This window comes from Leucopleurus acutus (assembly GCF_964270905.1).
Source record: "Leucopleurus acutus genome assembly, chromosome: 12".
In the NCBI taxonomy this organism is placed as follows: domain Eukaryota; kingdom Metazoa; phylum Chordata; class Mammalia; order Artiodactyla; family Delphinidae; genus Leucopleurus; species Leucopleurus acutus.
Genome location: NC_139154.1, coordinates 35756729 through 35765883, shown reverse-complemented (window position 1 = coordinate 35765883; position 9155 = coordinate 35756729).

The following is a 9155-nucleotide window of genomic DNA, read 5'->3' as shown; positions in this document are numbered from 1 at the left end:
ATGCTTCAGGTCTTTCTCACGGCCTAATCCCTGCTCTGTGTCCTTCTTGTCTCCATCAGCTCAGCCAGGACACATGTTGGTGCCTCTCTTGTGTGTAGAGTTCTGGGCACACCATGGGGCTGCTCTGATCTTAGCTCACTTCACCTCCATCGCCCCAGTGGCCACCCATACGTCTGCCACTTTCAGTGGGTGCAGTGGGACAGGGCCTGTTAACACTTGAGATCATGCTAGATTTGGAGACCCCAGTTCCTGCTCTGCCTTTTACTTATCAGAGGACCTTCGACCAATCACAGTCTCTCTGAACGTCAATTTTCTCCTCAGTAAAACAGAGCGAATGCAAAAAGTGATCTGAAACAGCAATGACAATAAAGCTCAGGATTGTGCCATGTCCAAAGCACAGACGTGCCCATAATTTTGTGCCATTATTTGCTTCATGGCAACCGTGTGGAGCCAGCAGGGATAACGATGCTCTCCCACTTCACAGATGAGGAAACTCATGCCCAGGTAGGATGCTGGTGCCCGTGAGGAAAGACTGCAAGACCGACTAGGGTTACAAAGCAACCTTTCTGGACATAAACGGGGCGCCAGGCACTGCAATCATTGCTTTGGAAAAGAAATATAAGAGCTGGTCCTTCTACGGGGCTCGGAGTTGAAGTGGGATGACACAGGGAAAGGGAGACTTCCCTGCTCCTGGCCCGGCTCCGTCTTGCTCAGCAAGTCAGGATGAACTGAATGACTGGCGTGCGGCAGCCGTCCAGAGAGCTTCACGGAGACCGTAGGAAGGTGAGGCTTACACCAGGCCTTGAGAGATGCTTGAGGCGCGCCTGCGGAAGGGGGCGGGGGGGGGGGGTGGCGGCAGGGTCCAAGCCAGTGAGCTCAGGAATGTGCAAGCACTCCGTACACTGGAAAGAGACGCTCAGAGGGGCACTACTGTAAATGCGGCCTATCGGCGCGCCAGTTGAGAGATGTCCTTAGAGGACTTGTTTCAATGAACATATTGTCAAAGAAAATAATCAATAAACGATCTCTAATAAGAATAAAAAAGCGTTTTATTTGAGCCACACTGAGGACCTACAGCCCAGAAGCCACCTTCCCAGATGACTCTGAGAAAGTGCTCCAGAGAAGCATGGTTTTCAGCACAGTTTTATATCTTATCAGAACAAAGGACGTGGAGTAAGTCAGGGATATATTTCTTCAACCTTAAAAAAAAAAAAAAAAAACAGACCAGCATGTGCACAGCGAGTCAGTATGGCCTCGGCACCTGGGAAGGGAGTCCTATCGTCAAAGGAGTCCCAGCATTGGTGTCCCAGGAGCGGAGGCGTTTAATCTTTATTTTTTAAATGGACATTCTTTAGCTCTGGTCACTGCGCCCTTTTCGTTAATAATTAAAGCAGATGTACAAGGTGTGTTTGGTAGGTCACAAAGAAAGCTGTTCTAATTAGCATAAAATTCGAGTTAGCTCATGTATAAGCCAGAATGACTTCCCCGGAACTCAATATGTGAACATTTCTTTTATCAATATGAACAGGCATATCAACTATACCGAAAACAAACGGCCTCAGAAAAGCCATGTTTTACCCACAGGCATGGGTGAGACCCTCCCACAGACACGCAGGACACGCTCAGTTTTAACGTCTGCCCTTTTCATAAGCTCTCGTTTTCATACATTGTACATCGACAGCCCTAAACTATTTCTTGTATCTGAATTTCAATTTCTGTACTTTAGCTGATGATTTTACACTGTTGTAAAAGGATGCTAGTTGCCAGGTACTGCCGTTCTGCGGAAAGAAAAAGCCAGGCCTTCTCTGAGGCCCGAGTCAAGTTCATTGTCATTCATGGGCAGGAGAGGTGCCAGGCCTGGTTCCCCAGTGCCTGGGACAGCCATCCCAGGGCCCCCCAAATTCACGCAAAGGTTCTTACCTGACCACTCGCCAACTTTCTCCCAAAGCAAGCAAAACCACCCTTAGAAGTTTCAAAATCGCTTTGGTTCCCTGGAAACAGAATTGCCCACCTGCCTCCCCTAATGCATGCAGATGTGCATTTAGCCCATCAGACCCTCCACATCGTTGGAGGGACGGTCCCCGCCCTGTGTGAGGGGCTGCCGAGCAGGCCTCATCCTCGCTGTTCCCTCTGGCGGGTGGGGGCGCTGAGCTTCTGCTGCACGATGCGGGTGCAGGCCAGCTGGGCCCAAAAGCGGCAGGCACGCTCCCTTCTCCACGGAGCCAAAGACGGGAGGAATTTTCTAGTGTCGGGGGTGAAAAGAGATATTTAAACGCTCCAATGAAACTTCAGGCAACTTCCATAACTTCTGTCATTTTGGGGAAAAAAGCTGACCCGTGAGTGCCCATTTTCTTCACTTGTGCTCCATCAACCAGAATCCTGGAGGAGAGAAGGGCGATGGGCACCCCAGACCCAGCCTCCAAGTGTGCTGATGCGTTAAGTACCGAATGATGTCGCACGATGTCCAAACGATAGTTTTAGGGCACTTCAAACAGAGAAGATTAGGACGATGGAATGGTAGTGTGAGCCCTGGCTAAATACCGAAGTCCCCATTTCCAAATCAGTGCCACGCTTATCCCATCAGACAATTTACTGAGGGGACCCCCATCCTGTTGGAAGAATCTGCAACCGCTCATTAGCCGTCAGTGTTGCTGGAAATGGGAAATAAGAACTTCTTCATTACTGTGTTTTGCAGAAGTCAGTGTTAATAATGATTTAAACGATGACCCGCCATGCTCAAAAAATCAAAAGGATCAGGCTGACAAATGAAACATAAAACACGGATACGTCTATCATAAACCCAAATCCAGCACCATCTCGCCAGCCTTCATACACCATTTTCTACCACATAACATTCAGGTTAATCTGAATTTCATTGGTGCTTTAGTTTTATCTGCTCTTAATTTTGAAGGCATTTTGGTTTTATTATTGTATTAGGGCTCTTGCTTTCTGTTTATGCGTACTTAAATACAACTATATAAAAATGATTTAGTTCAACACCGCAACATTTTGAAGATCCCTGTATTGTTTGAATTGGAGAAAAGATGCTGCGTAGCATTTGTCCACTTAACACACGCTCTCCAGTCCTAAGAGGTTCGCCTATCTGGGTACCGTAAACTTATTTCTGCAGAAGGTCCAGATGAAAACAATTTTACTGCGTAAGAAATTATTTCCATTATCGTCCTTTGTGTGCTGCATGAAGACAAGAACACGAACTTTTGTCCAGAACTAGATCTCCCTCAATAAAACAGAGGTTAACGGCTTCACTCAGTCAACAGGCACTGTTTATTTTTAGGATATCCCTGAAATATGAATCAAAAAGACAAAAGAATAAAAGCGAAACTATCAGGCCACTCTGGAAGGAAAAATATAAAGTTCCCAAATGAATGTGTTCCTTGAAAATATAAACCATTTCTTCCTAGCTTGGCTCTGTCATGCATCTCGGAAAAGGATGTTTTTACAATCAGAGCAGAAATATGACTGGCGCTCCTACACTTACATTTCTTTGTTGCAAAATGAATGTAACTTGTTCGGATTCCAGCAGCAGAGAAGTCGTGGTTACTTTCCAAAGTGAAACCTAAAACCACCATCTCCGGTTCACAAAAGGCAGAATGAGTCACCGGAAGAGGCTACTTGCTTGCAAAACTCATTAAAAGCAATGCAAGGCTGAATGGACTTCCTGCACCAGTGAAAGGATCGCTGGCATCAGGACAGCAGCTCAAGGCTCCAGCAATCTGGGGGAGGAAGGGAGCCGTCAGAAATCCGGGCCGAGCCCAGGTCTGCGGGTTCACACGCACTCCCATCTCCTCCCAGCCGGGACCAGCGGCCCGAGATGCCCAGGAAGGTGGTTCAGGCTGGCAGCTGAGCCTCAAAGGCTTGGGACACCTTGGACTCGGTCGAGGCGCTGTGTTGGGTTTCCAGGGGCCCCCAACCTTCAGCAGCTTTCTGTGGCCCTGACCAGGCCAAAGTTAGATGCCAGCGGCTATAGTACAGAAGCGGCTCCCTGGGAACAGGATCCGGCCTCAGGTGTGTCCTCTGGAACTTGAGCGTGCATCAGAATCCTGGGGAGGATTTATTAGCACAGACTGTGGGCCCCATGCCCAGGGTTTGATTCAGGAGGCCCAGGGAAGAGCCCAGGAACGTGCATTTCTAGCAAGCTCTGATGCTGCCGCTACAGGCCCTGAGACCATATACTTCTGAGAACCACGAATCTCAATGGGTCTTAGACCTGAATGACGAGCTGCCACAAACTGCTCTGTCCTCGAGGCTGGTTAATGATGTTTGACCTGGGGCCATGCCAACTGAAGGCACTTTGGTACCAGAATGGTCCCTCCTTTCTCTCCCCATAAGCTCACAACACACCTGGCTGGCCTCCAAGGCAAGCACTACAGGGAGGGGCCTTTGTCAAGCCAGGACGATGTGTTTAAAGGTTGAACTGCCAACCAAAACAGATTGCGCCCCCCGGTGGCCATCTGGGGGCCAATGACTTCCAGGGCCAGCTTCTGTCTGCTCAAATCCTGGTTTTCTGCAGACACCAAGACCTATCGCGGTGGTGGTGACACCCACCTCCACCTGCCACTGCAGCAGGAGTTGAAAGGGGTCAGAAACAGGAAGGAGACTCTAGTGGCATTTTTTTTTTTGGTTGGGTTGGTTTTTTTTTTTTAATTATTTTATTTATTTTATCTTTGGCTGTGTTGGGTCTTCGTTGCTGCGCGCGGGCTTTCTCTAGTTGCGGCGAGCGGGGCAGTGCCCGGGCTTCTCATTGCGGTGGTTTCTCTTGTTGCAGAGCACAGGCTCTAGGAGCACAGGCTTCAGCAGTTGTGGCACGTGGGCTCAGTAGCTGTGGCTCGCGGGCTTTAGAGTGCAGGCTCAGTAGTTGTGGTGCACGGGCTTAGTTGCTCCGCGGCATGTGGGATCTTCCCAGACCAGGGCTCGAACCCATGTCCCCTGCACTGGCAGGCAGATTCTAAACCACTGCACCACCAGGGAAGCCCTCTAGTGGCGCTTTTAACCACCTTATCTTTGCCTAGCACAGAGACGGGATACCCCGCCACCCCCCACCACTGCAGACCCGTAGAAGCAGGGCACAGTGCTTTGTACAGACACTTTCAAGGGGAGGCAGACAAGTAGGAAATGATGGGTGATGTCACAAAGCTCCCTGGAACAGCTGGTTAGGACAACACTCCTGCTGGAACAAGGAAGTCAGATTCCAGAGTTTCATTTTTTTAAATGGGGCTTGTGTAACTTTCCTCCACTCCTGTTCTCCTGTCCCAGGTGTGTACCAGGGCTGCCTGCGTTACCTTTTATAGGAAAGGTCACTCTGAGGTCCAAAGCCGGCGGTCACTGACCCATCGGCAATGTTCCTTGAGGTCCCATGACGGCACTGGCAAATCTGGTGGGGTGTATCAGGGTTTGAAAACAAGGATAGGAAGTATTTTGAATATTCAGGTGATTACAGCTGAGACACTGGGGAAATGCAAGCTACCGAACTGGTTTCCCCGGCGCATGTGTGAGGGCTGCTTGCGCAACCGAATGGAAACAGCAGAGCCTACTGGCTCCACGGAGACAAAGTGGTGATGGGAGAGCAGGTGGGGATCGCCGGGCCCAAGATGCAGTTTATACTGATTTTTGCTTTCCAGATAAAAGCACCTACAACTTGAAATCAGGGTTGGAATAAATCTGTGATGTTCAGCTAAATGAGAGTTTGTTTTGTTTTTAAGATACAGAGGCGTGAAGAGATGAACTGTTTGGATCTGGGCTTCAGGAGGAGCTCAGCCCGGCACCCTGTACCAGAGTACCAGGGACATCTTTGAAGCATTTCAAAGAGGGACCAATATTCTTACATTTATTCCCGAAACACTCAGGCTGACGCACACAGGTAAATAACAGGATGCCTCAGGCATCCTATTGTGTCGACGATGCACAACATCGATAGGAGTTACGACGGCGTTCAGGTGACCTGGGTAAACTCGCCAAGGGTTTTGGCTGATTTGTTCAAAATGAGAGACAAATCGGGTATACCACAGAAAGTGTCCAAAAAATGAGGACAGTGGACATGACGCAAGGGAACCTGTATCGTGTCTTTTATTTTACGCATATTATAGTGTTTTGGGATCTTAAAAAACTTGCTGGCTGGGAAAGACGGGCTGGCCATGTTTTAGGGATAGCAAAGGGCCCAGCTGAAGCACGCCTGTGATGTGCAAACTAGCTGATCCAGAGCCAGGCCTCCTGTCTGGCCTGTGCACCCCCAGGAGGCACTAGTCCTCTGCCTTAATCAGGCAACCAAGGGCCACCCCTATAGCTCAGAGGCCACTGAAATGATTTGCACTAGGCAGTCCTAAGCTGTTCACCTTGCCCTGCCTTTCCTGCAGAAATCCCAGCAAAGGCCGTGGCCTCAGCTCCGCCCCCCCCCCATCACTTGTCTTTTGCCTCCTGACCACCCTGGTGCTTCCCCACGTGGCCCTGCTGGCGAGCTGCCTCCCATTCTGAGAAGCCGCTAGTATAATAAGCTTGGTTTTCCTGAGCCTCTCCTGTGTTTTCTCTTGTGGCTGCCACCTGACTGACATCCCATTCAAGAACAGGGAACGGAGCCCACCCGTGTAAGAGCCACGTGTTAAACACCGATTACAGGCCAGGTCCTGGGAGGCGCCTCAGGTACAGCGTTTAACGGAACCCTCCCTGCTCGAGTCACTCCCATCAAGGTGGGACAAGCCCAGGGGGGCAGCCCTCTCCTCTCCTCTCTGTCTTCACCCCTCCTTCCCCCCGCCCCCGCCGCCGAGTGCACACAGAGGGTCAGTATTTCACCGAGGGCATCAGAAGAGACGGGCTCTTTTATTCCAAATATTGAATGAACAGTTCACAGCATTAAGGGTTTCGTTTTTTTGTTTACTGAGTAGAAAATAACATGCTTGATATCACACAGTAGGAAATCAGCATCTTAATAACTTACCAAAAACTATTTAAAATTCACACACCTGATTTTCAGGGAAGTCTGTCATTCGTCTCATTTGTTACAATACATCCTAGCTTTGCATCCAGCACAATGCAATGAAGTATTACAGTGATTTTTATCATCGTACCAGCAAACACAAATACAGATCAAGCATCGTAAATAAAATATATTTAAAGTGGCGATCCAAACCTAAAATGGAAAAGGGACTCCTCTTTGAAGGTGTCATCATTTTCTCCAATGTACCAGGGACATATACTTTTCTTCATCACGTGTGATGAATGTTTGATGACTTGTCGCGATGGAGGGATTCGTTTCCATCGGGCAACTCTGAAATGCGTGGCCCAAACACAGCATCCTAGCACGTGGCTTTGGGGTCACTGAGTTACGGTTGTGTGAACACAGATAAACAAGCTCGCACATGCGTGAGCACGGCCCGGGCACAAATCCCGCTTTCCGAAGCCACGAGGCAGGTGTGAATGTCACTGCCTCTCCAGGGGTCACACTCTGAACCTGACACAGACCCGAGTGCGACTTTCTGGAAGGCGTGCTCTGTTTCAGAGGGCAGTGGCGTGGAAGCTTAGGGTGCATCAAAATTGGGGGGTCCAAAGCTGCATGCGCTTGCGAGAGGAGTACAGCTGGTCGTCTTCTACTTAGTTCACAGCAGTTAAAGTTCACCGCAAAATACCCTCGTGACAGAAAGAATGAAGGTAGCCTCTGAAGGTCACTAATGGCTAGCCCAGGTTAAGGCAGGACTATTTTAAATCATTTTTCATGCCTCCAAAAGGGCATCTGCACATGCGGCGTGTGCTGCTCCGCGAACCTGCGACCAGCTACGCACGGGTGTTTGCGTTTCTCTGGGTGGCCACGCGCGAACCGCTCGGGAAAGGCTTCCGCTGCCAGCAGAGCCCACCGGCGACAGGGGAGGCAACGCCTCTGGGTTTTCTTTCACAGAAAGAGTAAAACTGCATTCAACTGTTTCACTGTGTGCCTCCAGGACTCTAACCATGCGATTTAAATAGGAGAGCATCTCAACCACCGGAGTAAAACGCTCTTTAACAAAGTAAGAGCTCGAAAAGCGAAATCTTTTACCAAAATAATTCTTTCACTTTTCAAATTATTCTCTTCTCCACAGGCCAATTTAACAAACAAGTAAAAGAATCATCTTCTACCGGCTTGACGAATGTCACTCAAATGACTACTTATCCACTTGCCCTTAAATCTGAGTGGGAAAAGCTAAGGGAAATAAAAAGTATGACTCATAAATTCCAAAAGAAGGTCAGTGCTGTGAGAATTACAGAATAAGGCTCTTTGGATGGTCTAACACGTATATCTTTTTAATGTATTACTGACAGTTATAATAGAAAGAACATGGCTAAAATGCTTATAGCAGTAACCCAATCAGAGTAAGGTAATAAATAATACTATCTACAAAGAATATAATTTAACTTCTTCAAACTATTTTCTTAAAACCAACCAGTTTCTGTTGAGAGCTCCCAAAAGAAACTGACACCGTCACCGCTTGGCGTAAGCTCTGCGCGAGCCCACGTTTTCGGCAGCGCGTTGCCAGACAGGTTGCTGGCAGAGTGTCGAACTGATTCGAAATACTGCCCTAATAATATTTCCTATAATCTGAACTTAAGGCATCGCAGAGGTACAGGAAGCTGGAAAAAGCACATTCTAAATAAAACATCTGCCACGGGTGCGTTAAGGCATAAATATTCCAGCCTTGTGCCACAAAAGTAGGGGAAAATATGCCAGTTATATAGGTTAGCTTTAACCAGAGGAATTAAAACCATCAGACCAGTCGGCAAACACCACAAGGGGACATCCGCAAGGTCAAGGCCCAGAACGGTGGGGTTTGGAGTCCCTTCCGAGACCTCAGATTCAGGTCACGGGACCCTGCACAGCCCTCCACGTGGCACAAACGTGTCCCCCGCTCTCCCAGAAGTCGTGCAAACCTGGTGCCCCTCCTTGGATCCCATCATCCCAGGGACCCCGCTTCACAGCCCCTCTTGCACACTAACCGCTCCCAGCCTGCAGCAGGCTGGGGAGGGCAGCGCTGCCACAGGCTCGAAGCCTCAACCGGGCATGGCCTCCCCACCAGGGACGCACCCGACGCCCCGTCTAGGACGTACACATCGCTTAGAAATGTCAACCCCGGCCAGGGGCACCGGGAGAGAAATGCTCCTCTGCTCTTAAGCAA